This window comes from Herpailurus yagouaroundi, unplaced genomic scaffold (genome assembly GCF_014898765.1).
Source record: "Herpailurus yagouaroundi ecotype Mexico unplaced genomic scaffold, PumYag 159, whole genome shotgun sequence".
NCBI classification, from domain to species: Eukaryota; Metazoa; Chordata; class Mammalia; order Carnivora; family Felidae; genus Herpailurus; species Herpailurus yagouaroundi.
The window spans coordinates 35366487-35385452 of NW_024412400.1; the positions used below are offsets into that span (position 1 = coordinate 35366487).

The following is an 18966-nucleotide window of genomic DNA, read 5'->3' on the forward strand; positions in this document are numbered from 1 at the left end:
GTCCTAGAGAATTAACCCCATGTAAGGAGCAACGCTCAACCAATGCCGGACAGCAGTGGTGGTATATTCTCAGTCCCAAGCCCCACAAGAAACTAACTCTGGGATGCGGGCTTCACACTGGCTGTGAGAGATTCCCAGCAGCCGTAAACTCCAGCAGTCCACACTGGTGACCTGCTCAGCGATGTCCTTCTCTGGCTCATTTCCCTATTTCCTGCTAGTGCTCCATGGGATGTCCTCCCAAATCAATCACCACGCTCAAATTCTTGTCTCAAATAAAGATGCGTATCATGACGTCCCAACGTACGGCCAACTAAATGAGTTCGAGAACTGCTGCTAGGCCCTTGCCAGCACTAGGCAGAGAGGATACATGGGTTTGGGGCCAACACAGGGAGAGCAGATATTAAGAATACAAAACCTAGCCCCAGGAGCACCTGGGTGGCTCAGTCCGTTAAGCTTCTGACTCTTGGTTTCGACTCAGGTCATAATCTCACGATTTGTGAGTTTGAGCTCTGCATGGCTCTGTGCTGACAATACAGAGCCTGCTTGGGATTCTCTCTCTCCCTCTCTCTGTCTGCACCTCCCCTGCTTGCTCGCTGTCTTTCACAATAAATAAATAAAAACTAAAAAAAAAAACCCAAAAAACCGAAAACAAAACACACACACACAACAAACTAGTCCCAAAGACACTGGAGTACCAAGGCCTGAGTGGGGACAAGAAGCCAGAGTGACATCCGGGCTGCTCCAGACAAGTGCTGACCTACGGAGTGTGTGTGTGTGTGTGTGTGTGTGTGTGTGCGCGCGCGCGCGCGTGTTGTGAGCAGAGATGCCTAAAACTTTTCCAGCAAGGTCCTCAAAGGTTGCAGACCCAAATCCCCTACCCCCACCCCACCAGTGAAGACCGGGAGGCCAGCAGAAGGATATGAAGTTACAAGGTGGGGAGGGGCAGTAGCTTCTTCAGCTTAAAAACCCTGAGAATCTGAATCTACACACCAGAGCGAGCGCATCTGCAGGCCATTTAGATAGTGGAACCAGAGTATGTCCTTTGACCAGAGACATGGAGGCAGGGAGCCAACCCTGGCTTTAGGAACTATTGATTGAAAGATTTAATCAGGATAAGGCCATAAATGTAGTGCCCTTAAAACTGCAAACAACATGAAGATCATTATTTAACTTGGCTTGTTTCAGGATTTTTTTTTAAAGGAGAGTAAAAGTACAATATACAAAGTTTGAAATGTGAAAAAAAATTATTCCTACTTCCACTGCTGCAATGCAATTCTTTTTCCCTTCGAGGCATCCCTTGCAGACTGTTTCCCTGAATGTGCACTTAATGTAATAGCATTCTGTTCGCTGAGCACAGAATGACTTCCCAAGTTACTAATCTTCTTAGTTCTAAATACTGCATAATATTCCATCAACCTAATTTTTGGTAATTTGAATATACCCTCCTATACTATATATTCAGGTCACTTCTAAAAAATTTTTTTAATGTTTATTTATTTTTGAGAGAGAGCACACACGAGTGGGGGAGGGGCGGAGAGAGAGGGAGACACCGAATCCGAAGCAGGCTCCTGGCTCCGAGCTGTCAGCACAGAGCCTGACCGTGGGGCTTGAACTCAGGAACCCTGAGATCATGACCTGAGCCTTAAAGTGGGACATTTAACCTACTGAGCCACCCAGGCGCCCCTTGGGTCACATCTAAGTTTTCCCCACTATAAATAATGATGCATCTTTATACAGCGGCTTTTTTTCACTTTTCAAATTATTGTTTTTAAGACAGAATCCCAGAGGAAGCCAAAGTATTGGTAGCACTTCAGCGACCCCTGCAACAGGCAGCCCCCCTACCTTTATCATCTGCAGTCCTTTGATTACTCCCAAAATACAAAGTGGGTGAAACACTGGCATCCTTGTTCTCATACATACAAAGATTAAGACAAGCTTGACCAACAACAGCATTTTAAAACTTACACAGAAGAAGACCAGACAGAGAACCAAAATGCAAAGCAGTCTTTGATACTATGCTTAGGACCCATGCAGTAAACACCTACTTCTGATCTCTAAAACGAACATTTGAAAGTGGATAGCAATTTCAGTTTAGACTCCCACACACTAATTCATGCAACAGGCATTCTGCCCTAATGAGCACCTGCTCACAGAGAGACTTCTAGCCTTCGAAAGCCCGCTCTTTGCCGGGCGTGGTGTGGTCCCCTTCATGACACTGCCATTCACTCTCTCCCACAAGCAACTTACTCGGCCAGAATTCGGGTGAGTTCCGCGCTTGTTCTCATCATTCTTTTCCCTCCTCAATTGCAAAAGCTTTTCAGCGAACAGACTGGCTGATAGCAGAGCCGCTGATGGCTGTGGTTAGGATGTAATTAGGGTGAACTGCGTCGGTCGGCCTTGCTCCCCACTCTTCTCTGTTAAACACTGGGAGGAGGTGGCAAGGACCAGAATCGAGGCACTAAACCCTTACATGTCTGTCTTTAATTATGTTAACTCTGCTTCTGCAAGTCAGTTCCAACACTTCTCCCTGGGCTGTGTCCTGCCTTAACGGTTCACTTTTATAGGAGGAAGCAAGGGAGGAGGAAAGACGGAAGGGGAAAGGCGGGAAGATTAGCTCTAATTTCAAACCATCTTAGGAGCTCTGAAAAGTTCCACATTGACTGATGGACACATTTACTCCCCAGAGCCTTTTTTCATAAATACTTACCACTTAACATGCACTTCCAAGGGGAATAAACACTGTCACTGAGTGCCATCCTTATGGGAGGGAGATTTCCAGAGCCACTTCTTTTCGCCATGGCTCAGGGCCACAGGATTACGATCCTATTAAAGCTGTGCCCTGCGAATACGGCAGTCACACCCACCCCACCAAGACTGACCTTCTCAGTTTCTGCACCGCAACGCTAGTTGCCTTCCTTTGCTTCGGGGAAGATGGTAGCTCATCTCCCGTAATAAGGTCCACGTCTGAGACTGGTGGGGATCGAAGATGTATTTTGTCCTCAGCTCTGGCCAAACAAATACAATAACTCTCTAATAATATTCAGTCCTGAAGACAGAATGTTTCCTGGGGCTGTCTGGATCATGTCTTATTTGAAACTGGGCTGTTAGTGTTATTTTCTCCTTGCTCTCATTGGAACTGAACGGGACTGAAGGCAGGCACGGTGTCCCTCTGGAGGAGGTTCCTCTCGAGTGACTGTGCTGGGACAGCACTAGCTCCAACTGGATAAAATCTATGTTGGAACCTTAGCCTGTGTGCCCGGGGGTATCAAGGAAGGAAAAAACAAGCTTTCAGATAGACCCTGTCACTCAGAAGGGAGAGGGCTCCAGGGCCCATCTCCCAGTGGGCCAGATGGCCTGACTGCTGTCACCACCCAGTAGATGTGTGAGGCTAACTGGTGCACCCAATAAGACAACATCCAAGGAGGGGCTCTGCAAACTCCAAAGGGTTAAGTAAATTGAACATGAGCATTCTTCTCCCATTTCGAAGCTAAAGTGCAATTACTTTGGTTTTAAGTTTATTTATTTTTGAGAAGCAGGGGGCGGGGGCAGAAAGAGAGAATCCCAAGCAGGCTCTGCTGTCAGTGTAGAGCCTGATGCGGGGCTCGAACTCACGAACCGTGAGATCATGACCTAAGCTGAACCAAGAGTTGGATGCTCAACCAACTGTGCACCCCAGGCGTCCTGAGATTCCTTTTTTAAAAAAAAATTTTTTTAAATGTTTATTATTGAGAGACAGAGCATGGGCATGGGAGGGGCAGAGAGAGGGGAGACACAGACTCCAAAGCAGGTCTTCAAAGGTCTATAAATGAGCATGAAGCCTCCAACCAACATTTATGGCCATATGTTATATCGATAGAGACTTTATTTCTGTATCCATTCTACCTTTCCACATTCTCGTGGCAGGCCAGACTTCTCCTGGACAATAGTCAATCCAGTTTATAACATGACATTGTGTGTGTTCATGTGCTTAATTCTGTCTGTCCTTATAACCTGTCTCATGATGTCTATGGGCCACATGAGGGTTGAGACTGTGTCATTTTGGCTCAGCATTCTAATCCCCAGGACATTGCCTGAAGGATTTATGGAAGGAAGGAAGGAAGGAAGGAAGGAAGGAAGGAAGGAAGGAAGGAAGGAAAGGAGGGAGGGAGGACAACGAGCCAGGCACGGTGGTGGGCCCCAAGAACACCTGGTCCAATAGCTGCAGAAGTGCTCACAGCCCAGTCCAGGTCAGCTGGAGAAGGGCGTGGCTGGCACAGGTGCCCATCAGGACTGTGGGAAGAAGAGTGGATTCAGAACGGCTTCCCTGCAATGGGCAGGGCTTCTGCAGCTGCTCCAGAGATTCTAGCTTTAGGGGTGGCTCTGGGCAGAGGCAGGGACAGGGGGGAGGCACGGAGATGCAGATCAGAACTACACTGCACAGGAGGCCAGGCCCAGAGATGGTGCTCCCAGGTGAAAGCTCTCACTTCCAGAAGACACTGTCACCCTCATCCAAGGCCCCGGCATGCAAAATCCCATTCCTGAGAACCTTAGATTTCCCCAGATTGATACTAGCAGCAGAATGAATGCCTTTCTATTCCTATTTCCCAGATTGCTGCTATGGGTCTATGTGCACGTGAGAGAGACAACGATGAGGGAACCTTAAGTCCACCGTGGTTTGTTAAACACCACCACGCAGAACTGCATGGCGGAAACAGTGGGGTAGGAGCTGCCATCCCGAGGCCTGTCCTGCAAAATGGGATACATCTGTCTTCACCAGGGAACTATGATAAACGAGCAAAGACAGACACTGGTCAGGACAAGCCACTTTATTTAAGAGCTTCGACAGCCCAAAGTGGTTTAACATAGAGGCATGGAAGATTTATCTGGATGATAAAACACTTGAACTTGAAAGGCACATAAATTATAATTTTGTAGGGTTTTTTCCTTTTAAGATTTCATATAGTCAAAGGCTTTAAGTAATGAGTGAAATGCACATAAAGTTGACTTAATTTCATACACGTTGTCTGGTTAGAGTCTGCAGAGAGTCTTTGCTTCTAGATGGGACTGAGTTCAGAGTTAATGCCACACACCCGTGTCTGTGGCCTTCTGTTTCCACATCACGGTGGATATCATTTGGAGGATTGATAAACAGAAAAATAATAACGGCAACGTTAGTGATTGAACACTCACTATACCACAGTCTGTGCAGTGAAGACTGTACTTTATATACTTATATACGAGCATTACTTACTACTCCTAACAGCCCTGTGAGTAACATACTATAGAAAGACGACTTCAATTACTTTCCCTTTGACCTCAAGCTTTCTAATTAAGTTCTTTCCAGCTTATCTCTTAAGGAGGCAAGGGACCCTGCAGGAAAGCATCCCCTGATGGGGACCAACACTACCCCACCCCCTCAAACAATAAGGAATGCCCTGAGCCAGCAAGACCCCCTGTGACTGACCCCAGGACAATGGACTTGACCTTAACTGCCCACCTGCATACACCCACCCACCTTCATCCCACATTTTCCTTATATAAACCTGGAACTATTTTTGGCACTTGGGCAACAATCTTCAAGACCCTAGTCTGCTGTCTTCCTGGTGTTGGCGTCACTGAAATAAATTCCTTTCTTGTGTTACCACCACTCCTCTCTGCCTTTGGATTCTGCCAACAGTAAGTGGCCCAGCCTGGTCTGTTTGGGGGCCTTGGAGCTCTTGCATCCCTGCACCCTGGCTACACCATGGCTCCCATGTTCCGGATGCAAAAACTGAGCTTTAGAGTGCTTCTGTGACGCACAGGAGGTCACACAAGCAGTTTAATCGGACTCCAAAGCTGCAGCATTCACCACCACACTGCAGTGTACATGAAAATAAGCACTTGCCTTTAGCAAGGACTTGAAAACACTAGCTATTTTGCCTTATCTGTATACTCCTTTTTTTGTTTGTTTTGTTTTATTTTTTTTTTATTTTATTTTTTTTTAATTTTTTTTTCAACGTTTATTTATTTTTGCGACAGAGAGAGACAGAGCATGAACAGGGGAGGGGCAGAGAGAGAGGGAGACACAGAATCAGAAACAGGCTCCAGGCTCTGAGCCATCAGCCCAGAGCCCGACGCGGGGCTCGAACTCACGGACCGCGAGATCGTGACCTGGCTGAAGTCAGACGCTTAACCGACTGTGCCACCCAGGCGCCCCTGTTTGTTTTGTTTTAAACAACACACTTTAACACAGAGAATTTTGCCTTGTGAGTTTATGTTCAGTCATTCGTCCATTCACCATTCATTCTGGGCCCAGTATTCTGCTGGATGCAAGATTTACAGGATTGGATTCCCCAGCTTCTAAACCAGTCTCAGGCAATTACTGTACCCAGGTGAAGGGCAGGGCAGGATGGGGCAGGGGCAGCCCCTCACAGGGGACCCATAACGAGCTGTGGGTTAGAGACGCACCTGAAAGAGACAATTTTAGATCTTTTACACTCTGGTCCCCACCCCCTCCCTTAACCCATAACTTTCTGGGCCTTTCCTTGGCCAGAGTCTTCAAAGACCTCAAACTCCCCAGGCCTCTGGACAGAGTGGCTCCCCAAGAGGCCTTTTATCATGCAGAACACTCCCTTCTCCGGTCCCAGCTGAAGTTTTGCGGTAAAACCAGTGCCCCAGATAACACAGCTCCTCAGCTAATCACCCTGCACAGACCCTCAGAGCCACCCCCTGGCCCCCACCTCCACTCTCCCCCTGCCTTGTTTCACCAATTTTTGTCCCAAATAAGAGATAATAACAGCAGCAGCAGTAGTAACTGCCTACATGTCAGGCACTGCTCGATGTACTTTGGGTACACTATCTCATTAAATCCCATAATAATCCTCTGCCCTGCACACTGTTACTCTTCCTATTTAGTTCATTTAGGGGAAGAGGAAGGGAGTTAATATTTCTTCAGGGTCAACTGTATGCCGACCACTGTTAAGCTTGCACAATCAGATAAGTGACCTGCCCAGGGTTGGTCACAGAGCTGGGAAATAAGGAGTAAGAATCTGAACCCAGGTCTGTGACCGCCTGGCCTAGTGTTTCCCTTCCCTTCTCTATGGCTGGCACTGCTGAGGTTTGCAAAGACAGCCCTCTCTCCCTCTTCCTCCAGCACCCTTCTGTTAACATCGGTCCTGTTTTTACTACCACCACCCACAAACAGTGACAGACTCCTCTCTCAACTGTGTCCCCTGACTCTCTGGGCCTCCCAGCCAGTTTTCATGGAGCAGATCCTAAAGTCTACACCAACAGTGTAAACAGAGGCAAAGAAGAAACTGGGATCATTCAAGCCAATAAAACACACCAAGAGGCTAACAGGTGTTTCCTGAAGTGCCCACCCCACCCCACCCCCATCTTAAATCCCTGGGGTTTCAAGATCTGAGGGGTCCTCAGCTAGGGATCACAGGCTTAAGTCCTCTGGGGGAGTTTTTTGGCCCGTTGTCAGGGGTGACACCACCAATGAGAGTGAGCAGGTAACTATATGCTCTGTCAGAGTGTGAGACTTAAGTTCTGGGGGCTCATGGAACTGGCAGTAACAGGTGAGGCTTTCTGAGAAATGGTTACCTCCCCAGAAGCAGAGGGTCGCTCCCCAGCAAGGCCAGAGCATCAGAAGCCCTCCTCTGATGACTCCCCGAGCACTGAGCCCACCAGGCTGAAACTCGGTTTACTTCACCTGGCCCACCCTACAGGAGCCCTAGGAGGGCAGGCCGGAGGCAGGTTTCTCACTGAACTCTCAGACGCAATAAAAAGGGAGTACTAGTTAAATGTTTCCAGAATAAATCACCAAAGACAGCATCATTTTAGAGAAAAGGCTGTTTGAGAGATTCTACTCAGACTAAGGAACAGGACTCCAGGAGAGGGGAAGTGGGTTTGCTCAGAGGCTGGCACACTCTTTAGTCCAGATCAGCATCCTGCTCCATTCAGAAACGTTTCCAAATGTACTTCACTTACACCTGGGAACACCGCTCAGTCATGTAAATTCAACGCCCCAGTCTTCAATGCGTAGACACCCCCCCCCCCCAATTTTATAGAGCAGAAAGTTCAGGAATTGGCTTCCCCCCGCCCAGCTGTCTAAAGGCAGGCCCCACATACAAGCCACGTTCTCTCCTAACACAATGTGTCTGCTGTGTTGTTCTCCATCCTGGAATTGACTCATGCTGAAGTTTGTGCTCCAGCACCCTTCACATTTGAGACCGCCGGTTAAATCCTCCCCTGCAACCTGCACTTTCTATCTTCACAGCTCTTACAGGGGTCTTACCCACTACACTGTGAGCTCCACCGCAGCGGGCACCACCACGTTCGTTCGCCCACTTCTGTATGCCCAGCACATGGCCCAGTGGCCGGCACTCGGTGGCACACGGTAAGTTTCCGCAGGCTGCCAGAGTGGGGAAGGTGGGATCCGAACTCGTGTCTGCCGGGTTCGGGTCAGAGCCAAATGGTTCTAGGGGTTAGACCACGCTGCGGCGAGAATGCGCGGTGCGCGGGTGTACTGGGGAGGCGTTCTACAGTCTCTCCCACCAAGGACTGCTGCCGGGCTCCGCACCCCGCCGCCACCTGTAGCCACAGCGCCCAGGTGTGGGCCGGCGCCCTCCAGGGCAAAAACGGGCTGGTGGCCCTTACCTGCGTGCGGCGAGGCTCCGCAGAAGCACTCTGTGAGCCTCGGGGGACTGCCAAGGACTGGGGTATCCGGCTTGGCCCGCCCGCGGCCCTGCACCCGAAGACCGCGCGGGACGCCGCCTGGTCTCGCTGCGCAAGGCCCTCTGCGGCCTGGGAGCTACACGGAGAGCGGAGCCCGGCCCGCCCCCCGGGCGGGGGTAGGGCGGGTCTAAAGCTAACTTGACCCCGCGCTCCCCGGGCGCCCTGCCGTGGGCGGAGTCAGAGGTAAACTTAGCACTGCGCCCAGCCCCTTCGGTGGGGGCGGTCCCTAAGGGGGAACGAGGCACTGCGTCCCGCCCCTTCGTTCTAGGCCCCGCCCTCCCGCCCCAGCACAATCCCCATCCTGCTCTCACCCGCTAGCCTTTTTTGTGTTCCGTGCCCCTTTGCTTTTTATTTTCTTGTTTTGTGTTCCGTTTTCTTATTTTTATTTCTGTATTTTTAAAAGATCGAATTAAAAAACGTATCAAAGTAATGCATGAATACTCTTTACAAAATAAAGTTACCTAATGTTCTTATAATGAAAGCAACAAGCCCTTCTCCCTTGCTCCCCACACGTGGCCCTTTATATGAGTTCCTCCATTTAGTTCTTCTGGTGGTCACCCCCTTGTCGATAAAAAAAAAAAAAAAAAAAGCTTACATAGCGATTTCTTGATTTATCTATTGACTTTCTGCCATGTTAGATGAGGATTTACTCTCTTACTGTGCCCCTGCTTCCCTTTTCCTGACAAATTTACACCTCTATTCTTAAGTCCTGCCCTGGTGAGCTCTGAGACCTCAAGACAGGAGTAGAGGAAGGCTTTCTGGGACCTGCAGCTAATACAATTATGGGGGAAGGGAGAAAGGAGGGCTATTTTAGACAGCTCTATAGCATTAAGGCTTGCAAATGACCATTTGTTTGGAATGAGCAAAATCCTGAGACCTTGGAAATTCAGGTCTCTATCCCCCGAGACCTTCTTAGATAATTTACTTGGTGAATTTGCTTCCCCAGTGTGGCCTGTCTTTCTCTCCCCACACAGAAACCTCCATAAATCCAGACTTCTCAAGGGTCACGGGGTGAAGGTCAAGATTCATCAATTTCTGCCAATAGGATTTCTTAATGCAGTGAACTGGTGTGTGCAAAAAAGAGACGTCAAGGATGATGTCAAGGTTTTGTGATTGCTACACAGCTTATCCTAGCATCAGTGACAAGTTCTTAACCTTAGAATGGAGAGTGTTTTATAAAGCTGGCTCTGGGCCCCTGCCCTGTCACCAGATCCTCCCAGTTCTCCCATGAGGTTGGCTGGACCTGCCCAGTGTCCCCGCTTTAGGAGGGCTCATAACTTATCCCTCTTGTATCAATGCAGGAGACACACAGCTAGCTCCCAGTAAGTGGCAAGGTAAAGGGGCTGGTACCCCTTCCTCACTCAGATGGAAAAAAGTGTCCACACCCTCCTGACACCCCTTCTCTCCTCAGAGAGTTCAACCCTTCCCCTTCCTCTGCTCTGCCTTCATTCTCTCCTGCTCACTCTGCTCTCGTTCCCTTGTCCAGCTCCTGAGGGCAAAGGACTTGGGACTAACTCTGACTGAGGGTGTGAAATGTGACTTTACAAGGTGACCTTGGACAAAATCCCTTTTCCAATTCAAGCTTGTTTCCTTCTTTGAAATTGGAGGTAACAGTCTCTACCGCGTTGAGCTTTAGAGGAGGATTAAGTGGCTTAATATCCATGTATACACGGATTTTTTTAACTGTTTTTTTAACTCACATTTTTTTTATTATTAAATGTATTGAATATTAAAATTAATCATTCTTTTCTTTTTATTGCTTCTGGATCTTGTGTCATACTCAGACCATTCATTCATTCCCAGTCTAAGATTAAAAAAAAAAAAATTGAAGTATAATGACCTTTGTAATTCTCTTATGTTCTCTTATTCAAAACTTAGTTTGTCTCCTAGCAGAGTGGGAAGCTCATGAGAAAGTTTAGGGACTTCTAAGAATCTGTGTGTGGCATGTTGTTACCATAGGTTGAATTAAAATAAAGAGCTAAATCGGGTTGCCTGGCTGGCTCAGTCAGTGGGACATGTGACTCTTGATCTCAGGATCTCGAGTGTGAGCCTCACATTGGATGCAGACATTATTTAAAAAGAAAAAAAATTGAAATCAAGGGCTGATTCATGCTGAGTCAGGGTCCTGACTCTGAACACAAACAGCAAGAGGGACACGGGATATGAGGCAGTGACTTCTCCATGCAAGGGACTTTTCTTCCCTAAGAAGACTTAGTCTTCTCTAGGAGGAAGTCTGCCTTCTGGGCACAAAATAGTGTCTCCTAGTGGTAGGAAGTAAGAACCCCACACAATAGCCACACTTACCCTAACCTAAGTAAGGGAGAGGCAGGGGTTGAGAAATCCATCTGGAGAGACAACTAGCTTCTAATATTTTAGAAGGGGGGAATACATATCAAGATGAGAGTCATGTCCTTTGCTTGAGGGCATGAAGTGCTACTGGATTATGGGTTTAATGGGGATAAAATTTTTGGTAAGTTTCATCTCTCCTGAATCCTATCACCATGATGGCTCAGGCAGGAGGAAGATTTCACATAAAGCGTGTCTCAGTTTGAGTCCTTTGGAAGCAGATCCTGAGACAAGGATTCAAGTGCAAGCAGCCTATTTGGGAGATACAGGGAACACCAGCAGAAGAATGGAATACGAAGAACGGAGGGAAGGAAAGGCAGGATGCATTGTTAAGCCAGCTACCAGAACAGGTGATTGGAGCTTAATCCTGTGGGAAAACTCTAGAAGTTATTAAAGAACATGCCTCAGAATTATCCCACCCAAGCAAAGGCTGTAAGTGGGAGGTCTCTAAAGGGAAGAAAACTGCAACAGACAGATTAGCTCATTTTTGAACATTTTTCAAACTATTTCCAGGCATAAAAATGTGGCTACCCAGTGAGATCAAGCTGTAACACTGTCTGCACTTTCCTTCTATTACCTAACGGTGTTCTGACAAAGTTTCAGTAGGAGCATTTTGGGCAGTAACCAATGTGCAGATGGCTGAGAGTCAGTGTCTCAGGTCTAGAAGTGTGCCCTGAAGGACATTCTGGAAAATCTGCTCTTGGACAGATTATGATAGGACTTTACCCGGGTCAGCCTCTGTGTTTAGATGCGCCCATAACCTTGACTTCTGAGCTCTCATGAGAAAGGGCACACTTTGAGGAAAAGTAACATGAAAAAAAAAAAAAAGAGCCTGGTGGACTTTTAAAATGACCGAAGAGGGCAAACTTTTCAATCACTGTAAGCACCTCAGAAGATGGGTGTTTTCTCAGAAGCAGTGAACAGATAATGCCAATGCTGACTCTCTCTTATGTGGCCTCTTGAGCAGGATTCCATGAGAAAACTGTCATTTTGTCAACCTGGCTCCATCAGCCGTACTTACTATTGAACTAAAGTGATCCTTTTAAAACATGACACAGTTCCCAGTATGCCTCTAGCTCAGAAGCCCTCAGTGGCTCCCACCACAATTAGGGTCAAATCCCAAGTCCTTCCCAATGGCCCAAGGCCCTCACAAGATCTGCCCCAACAAACTCTTCCTAACATTGTCTCCTGACAATAACCACTGGGCATTCCTCACCTCCGGTCTCCTTGGCTTTGCTGTTGCTACTGGAACGCACTGGGTCTGTTTGTACCCCAGAGTTACTGCACTGCTGTTCTCACTGATTGAAATGCTACACTGTCCCGACTCTTAAGGTCACTTGCCCAATTCATCAGCTTTCTAATGGATCACTACCTAACAACAAACACTGCACACTGCCCCATACATACCACTTGTTAGCTGTCTATGGAATATATTTTTATTTTTTATTTGCATAATAAATAAGTATGAGGTCCAAAAAGAGCTGAGTCTTTATATATATATGTTGTTCCCTCATATATCCCCACACTTAGAACAAACAGTGCCTGCTGCCTGGTAGGTATTTAATAAATATTTGTTGGATGAATCAACCAATTGAATTGAGTGAATGAAAAATATAACCAAAATCAGTAAATACATAGTTCGAAAATATTCTAGAATGTGGACTTTCAACTAATCTAGACTGGATTCCTTTCAGAGAATTGTTGGAGTGGAGAGAGAAAAAATCAAATGAAGTGGTTGAGAAGCATTATATAATTGGACTCACAATTACAGATGAGTATTGGATTGAGGACCTTTGCTGTTTTGTCTTTGACCTGATGTCTGTGTTAAATATTTAAGAAAAGGCTAGCTTGAAAGGCTACATACTCATTTAAAAGTAGTAAGAAGGAAAAGGTTCCCCTAGTTATTTTAATAATTCAGAATGGTGTTCTGTGGCTCCTGTTGGCATGTGAGGGCCCATGATGGTAACTGCTTACCTGAAAATAGAGGCCTTGATCAAATATTTAAGATCTCACTTATTTTCATTTTCTGCATATTTTTTATGCCTGCGTCTTACTTCTTTTTACCCGTTCTGCAGCTGCACATTCACACACTAAAGCTAATAGAAATGTTTCATGGATTATTAAATGCAGCTAAGCAATGAGCTTTTGCTAGGACGTAAGGCCAAACTGGGGCCACTTTCCTGTTCTAACAAACTAAGTTTTCCTTGAAGGTGCAGCCTATAAATTTACAGAGGCCTCTCCCCTGTATTCTGAAAATTTTTAAGGCACTTGCACATCTGCTGCAAAGAGATTTTGAAGTGGAAAACAAAGACAGGTTTTACAGTAGCGTGATTAAGCTGTCTTAGAATCAAGAACAGCTGAAGTCATAGAATTAATAAGTGGACCCTTGAAATTATGGCAAGATGACACTAACTGGTATCTGTTTGCTAATGGAAACATTGTACTCTGGTGTCACCAGCAGTGGCCTGGGTTTGGGTTAGTGTCTACCTAGGCTTAATTGCCTAAAGAATGTTCCAGTACCAGCACCCCAGTGCTGTAAATTATCTTTTCTAATGGAGCTTTCCTATTCTACCCCTGTAGCTAAAACTCTAATTCAGGCTTTGATGTCTGTTGGGCCCACTTGGTACAAAGAAGTCCTTTGAAGGAGGTCAAAGTCATAATACATTGTTCACCATGGAAAAGTACTTTGGGAATACTCCTCATTTTTCGATGAGGAGAGAGTGCCCAAAGAGGTTAGGTGATTTACTCAAGACCACACGCAGCTGGTCAGAGATGGGGCTGGATGGTATCAGTATTTTTTGTTGTTGTTATAAGCAACAGAAACAGTCTCTGCTAACTGAGCAAAAGAAGCTTATTGGGAGTACTGGCCCTTCAGAATGTACAGGAAGGTTGGGGACCCAGGCTTAGAAAGGGATGGGAAGAAAGCAGTTCTGAGAAGCTTGAAAGTGAAAACCCTATGTATTATCTCTAAGCAGAAATGGTCTAGTCAGAATGCCACTGCAGGCATAGGTGATTAAATTCCGACCACTTCATGCGTGATTCAAAGTCCTGGGAGAGCCCGTCTGATTGGCCAAGTTGAGGCTGTGCTCCCCTGGCTGTCCTGTGGGGAAGGCGTATGCAAATCCTTTTGACTTTGGATATTGCGAGGAAGTACCTGACTTTACTCTCACTAAGACTCTCCTAGTGGAGAATGGCAAATCCCCTAAAAGAGCCCCAAAGATGCTGTTAGGAGTAATTCAAGGATGTGCAGAGCCAGGATACAATGAAACCCCTATTTAGTTTAGAGTGGGGTCTACCACTCTAGAGGCTAGAGGTGGCCATGGGAACCAACAGAGATTTGCTTGGGATTAACAGGAAGGAAGGTTTTGCTTTCTGAACACAGGAGTTCCTCGTCCCTTTCCTCTTTCCTTCTCCTGTCTTTGAATGTGGATATAAGCCTGGAGGGCCAAGCAGCCATCTTGAGTCTATGAGGTGACAAGCATGAACTCCAAAGTTACTTGCTAAGGATGGCTGAGTGGATAGATAACCTGGTATGCTAAATACACCACGGAACTGCTGTCCAGTTCTGAACTGACTACCTGCAGACTTCTTATTTTGTAAGAAGATTAAAAACCAGGCCACTGTACTTGGGTATCAATAATGTGCAAACGTGCATCGTCTGATAATACAAATTGGTCCTCGAACTCTCGATCCCCTATGTAGTGCCATTACTGTTCTGCTTACAAGGACAGGATTCCTACCTTTGAGGAGCTTATGGGTGAACTGAGGCTAACATAACCCTCTTTAGCAAGGAAAGAGCAAGAACCTGTGATGTATAATACATTCCGAGAAGTAATAAAGTTCTAAGGCCAGCCCTTCTGCCCAGTCCACTTCATCCTTCTGTCCCGGGGCTCTGACTGGACTAATATTCTCTTCTGTATCTTCACCTTCACCTCTTCTTTGCTCCTTCCTCTTTGCTTGTAAGGAGACTGAAGCTTGTAAGGAGACTCCCATCACCAACGGCCTCTCTCACAGTCAGTCTCTTGCCTTCTCTTCTATCCAAACTTCTCAGAGGAGCGATCTGTGCACACCTTTTCCTCTCCCATTTAATCCTCAACCCAGAGCATCTAGTTACTGTCCCTGCCTCCACCATGAAATTGCTCTACTGATTGCTAATTCCTGTTGGTAAACCTTTGTCCTCATTTGACTGGCCCTTGTGTGCTGCCTTTGATAATACTGCCGCTGCCTTCATAGATCTCCTCATTCGGCTCTGCGACCTCCTTCACCTTCTCCTGGTTCTCTTCTTTCCTCTTAGAATGTGCATATTGTCTTCCAGGACCTCCCAATCAAGGCATCAGACCATACCCTAGCTAATGGGAGGACACTGGACCTCTCCCTAGAAACTGAATCACAAGCAGAGAAACTCACACACTAAAAATGGTGGCATTCTCCCATGTTCATGGTGGTGCCCTTGTGCAGTTGTTGAAGAGCTCATGCCACCCACGGTGCCAGAGTGGCCAGGTTTCTGTCTGCCCCCTGCTTGGTTCTTCAGCTTCTCTGTGGCCTACCCACAAATCTTTTCTCTTATATAATCCAGAGTTAGTTTCTGTTGCTGGTGCCCAAGGAGGCCTGAGTGATGGTCTATGCTCAGATCTCTAAACACACATGTGCAGAGCAGGCCATGGGCCTGGTTTGTACATGTGTCCTTTGGGAGCTCGCTCTTCAAGGCTCAAATCTAATCCCTCCTCCTCCATGCAGCCCTTCCTGACCCATGTCCTTGCAGTCAAACCATATGTTGTTGCTCCCACTACTTTACTGCCTGGCAAGCTCTTGACCTTCAGTGGTCCTTTGGGCCTGCGGCACTCAATGGCACTTTCATACTCAACTCCAATGCTCACTGTCAGAGTAGCCTGTCCAGGGCCAGTCTGCCCAGCTGGGATATGTCCTAGCCTTCCTCACTAAGCTAGTGTCTCCTAAATGGTGCTGACTCCTCTCAGGTAAGAGCTTTATGGATGATAGGACTCCTTAAGGCATACTCAGCCCTTAACTTGGATCTGTCATCTTAGAAGGACCTGGCAAGAAACACTCAGACTACAGAGCTCCTAGCATGAGAGGAGCCTGTTCATTCTCTCCTCCCTCCCACATTCCACCTGCCCTTTCATGCCTGTTTGGTTTTCCACGTAGGAGACACTGAGAGGGAGTTAAAGGTGCAAAAGGTTTACAGGGGAGTGACACCCATGAGCAAGAAAGGCCAGAAGCAGGATTGGACGGGGCAGCCGGCAGAACATGATGCCGACCCAATAGTCTTGGCAGGCTTGAGCAGCTCTGGAGCTCAGGGTGCCCGCTAACATTCTGTGTTGGGTAGAAATGGCCAGATATTGGCTGGGGTCTGCCCTGAGAAGAGCTGCACCTTGGCTTGGAGACTGGAGCAGACCCCAAAGAAGCTAACAGCTAGAGGCTGTCAGGAAGCCATGCCCCTCCTGCTAGGGGAGCAATTCTTCTGAGCATCGGGTCTACCGCACCTTCCACCCTGACCAGTATTTGTCTACAGGAGCTCGTGGAATGGCCTATGTCCCCACATGGCTCGTGGCTCTGTGCCAAAATTTTTGGCAAAGTGAGGCAGGGGTTAGGGCTCTATCTGTACCAAGGGAAAGGTTTGTCCATATCTCAGACCCTGAAATAATAGCTAGAACTGAAACCTCACCATGGAGTTCTTGTTCCCTAGTATAAAAAGCTCAGCTGTGGATCTTGAGTCTGTGTCCTTCCTTCCCCTGCTGGGTCCTACCCTGTCACCTTGCCTGTTCCTCCTCTGGATGCTGTGCAGGCTGTTAATATCTGAATGGTGTTTTGCTCAGAGGCCTCACTGACTGAATGAGTGAAGGAATGAATGAATTACAGAATGAGTGACGGCCCCGATGAAAGGATCCAAGAATGATGAAATAGCCTGAGAAATTCAGAGCAAATTGAGTAAAGATACTTCAGCAAGAGAACTACCACTTGAGTCACTTAGGGATGAGAGGATCATGTCCAGCCCGCAGGGATTCTTTGAAAGAATCACTTGACTATTTCATCTGGTGGTGGAGGCAGTGTCTCTGCTCTGTCCTGCCTATTCCCTGGTGACGACAGCTATTCTCTTCACTCTGAGTCCTCAGCTTTTTGGTTAAGTCACCATTCTTTCCTTGAAGGCAGCTTTGCTAAATGCATGGAGTGCGCAGATTGTCTGTGAAGGCTGTGTGGCTCCCTGGATCTCAGACCAAAGGTGGTAATTGACTGCACTACCCCCGAGCCTTCCTTCCATCCGTCTTTATTGCTTCATGCTTTGCCCAGATGGCACCTGTGCCTCGAGCCTCCAGTTGGTCAGAGCTCAGTGGCCCTCAAGGGGAGAAGAGCGGTCTGACTGCTCCCTTCCACATGGTCCTGTAATGACTTAGAGCCATGCACTAATTGGCCTGCCTCTCCTTGGGCCGTTCCAGAGACTATAATTGGGACTGATTCCGACAGCCTGCCCCATTAGGAGGGCGTGCTTCAGGAATACACCCTAGAGGAGGAGATCATTTTCCCAAGATCGTTTTCAGAAAGGGCAAGTGGGACTTCACACTTTGCTTTGCAAGACTCCTGTTGTTTCCGTCTAAGAGGAAGAAGTAGGAAACACATTAGCAGCTGCCTATGCAGTTTTCACGTACTGAGTCCATCAGCTTAGGCTAAACTATGCTGTGGTAACAACCCCACATCTCAGTGATTTACAAAAGCAAAGGTCTCTTTCTTGCTTAAGCTACATGTCCACTACGGGTCAACCACAGCTCTGTTCCACTTCCCGTTTACACACAGACCTTCTTGGGGACACTGCCTGTGACAGAGGGGAGAGAGATGCGGAAAACCATTAGCTGGCTTTCACCGCTTTTCCACAGGAGTAACATGGCCTTTCCATCCATGTTTTGTTAACCCAGGCAAGTCATGTGCCATTTCCGAGTTCAACAGGTTCCGGACATATAGTTCTCCTGCAGGTTACAGACCCCATGTAAGAGAGTAGAATCCTCCCCAAGGGAAGGCTAATACTGTGAATCATAGGGTACAGAACCACTTGCATTTACAGCGAGAAGTCAGGCGAGGCAGCCCAGATGATCTAGTGAGCTTTCAGGTGTGCCAAAGGCTCTGCACCGGCAGGTGAGATAGATGACGGACCTCTACAAGCGGCATGATTCAGTGACTGAGGGCCTAAGTCTAGTTTGACTTCTACCTCTGCTTGTGTGACCTTGAGCAAATCACCTAGCCCTTCTGAACCTCTAAATGGGCTATTAATATCCACCTCTTAAGGCTGTTGTGAGACTTAAATAAGGTATTTGGCAGGTGCATAATACATCGGAGATTTTATTGAGATAAAATAGTTCGTGCTTGCCTGGGACAATTTGGGAAACTCGGAAAAAAAGGAAGAAACAAAGAACACTAAAGCATTTCTTGCCACCCCAGAAACAGCCAGTGATAAAATTTTGGCAAGTTTCCTTCAAAAGATGAAAGCATGCCATTTTTAAATTTTTTTTTTCAACGTTTATTTATTTTTGTGACAGAGAGAGACAGAGCATGAACGGGGTAGGGGCAGAGAGAGAGGGAGACACAGAATCGGAAACAGGCTCCAGGCTCTGAGCCATCAGCCCAGAGCCCGACGCGGGGCTCGAACTCACGGACCGCGAGATCGTGACCTGGCTGAAGTCGGACGCTCAACCGACTGCGCCACCCAGGCGCCCCAAGCATGCCATTTTTAAAGCTGCAGCTGTTTCTGCATTTGGGCGCAAGGACAAGGAAGATAGTTGGGAAGACACCTTAATGGGCTTATTAAGCTCCCCTCTCTCGATTTCTCTGGTGAATCTGGATGGGAAACGTTGCAAGAAAAGTTTTCTGAATTCTCTGCATACTAAGGAAATCGAGTTTTTCTAGTGTTCTGTTGAA

General features: G+C 47.3%; 1 protein-coding gene across 3 annotated transcripts in view; it reads right to left on the reverse strand.

The window, feature by feature from the left end:
* Positions 1–8834, reverse strand: part of NMNAT3 (nicotinamide nucleotide adenylyltransferase 3) — a 114789-nt gene extending 105955 nt beyond the window's left edge. The window contains exon 1 of one of the 3 annotated variants that reach the window (XM_040480329.1): positions 8620–8832. The gene's annotated coding sequence lies outside the window, so the exon portion shown is untranslated. Of the gene's footprint in view, positions 1–8619 lie in introns of all 3 variants that reach the window. The other 2 variants (XM_040480330.1, XM_040480331.1) reach the window with 2 other exon arrangements.
* Between the last annotated feature and the right edge of the window lie 10132 nt (positions 8835–18966).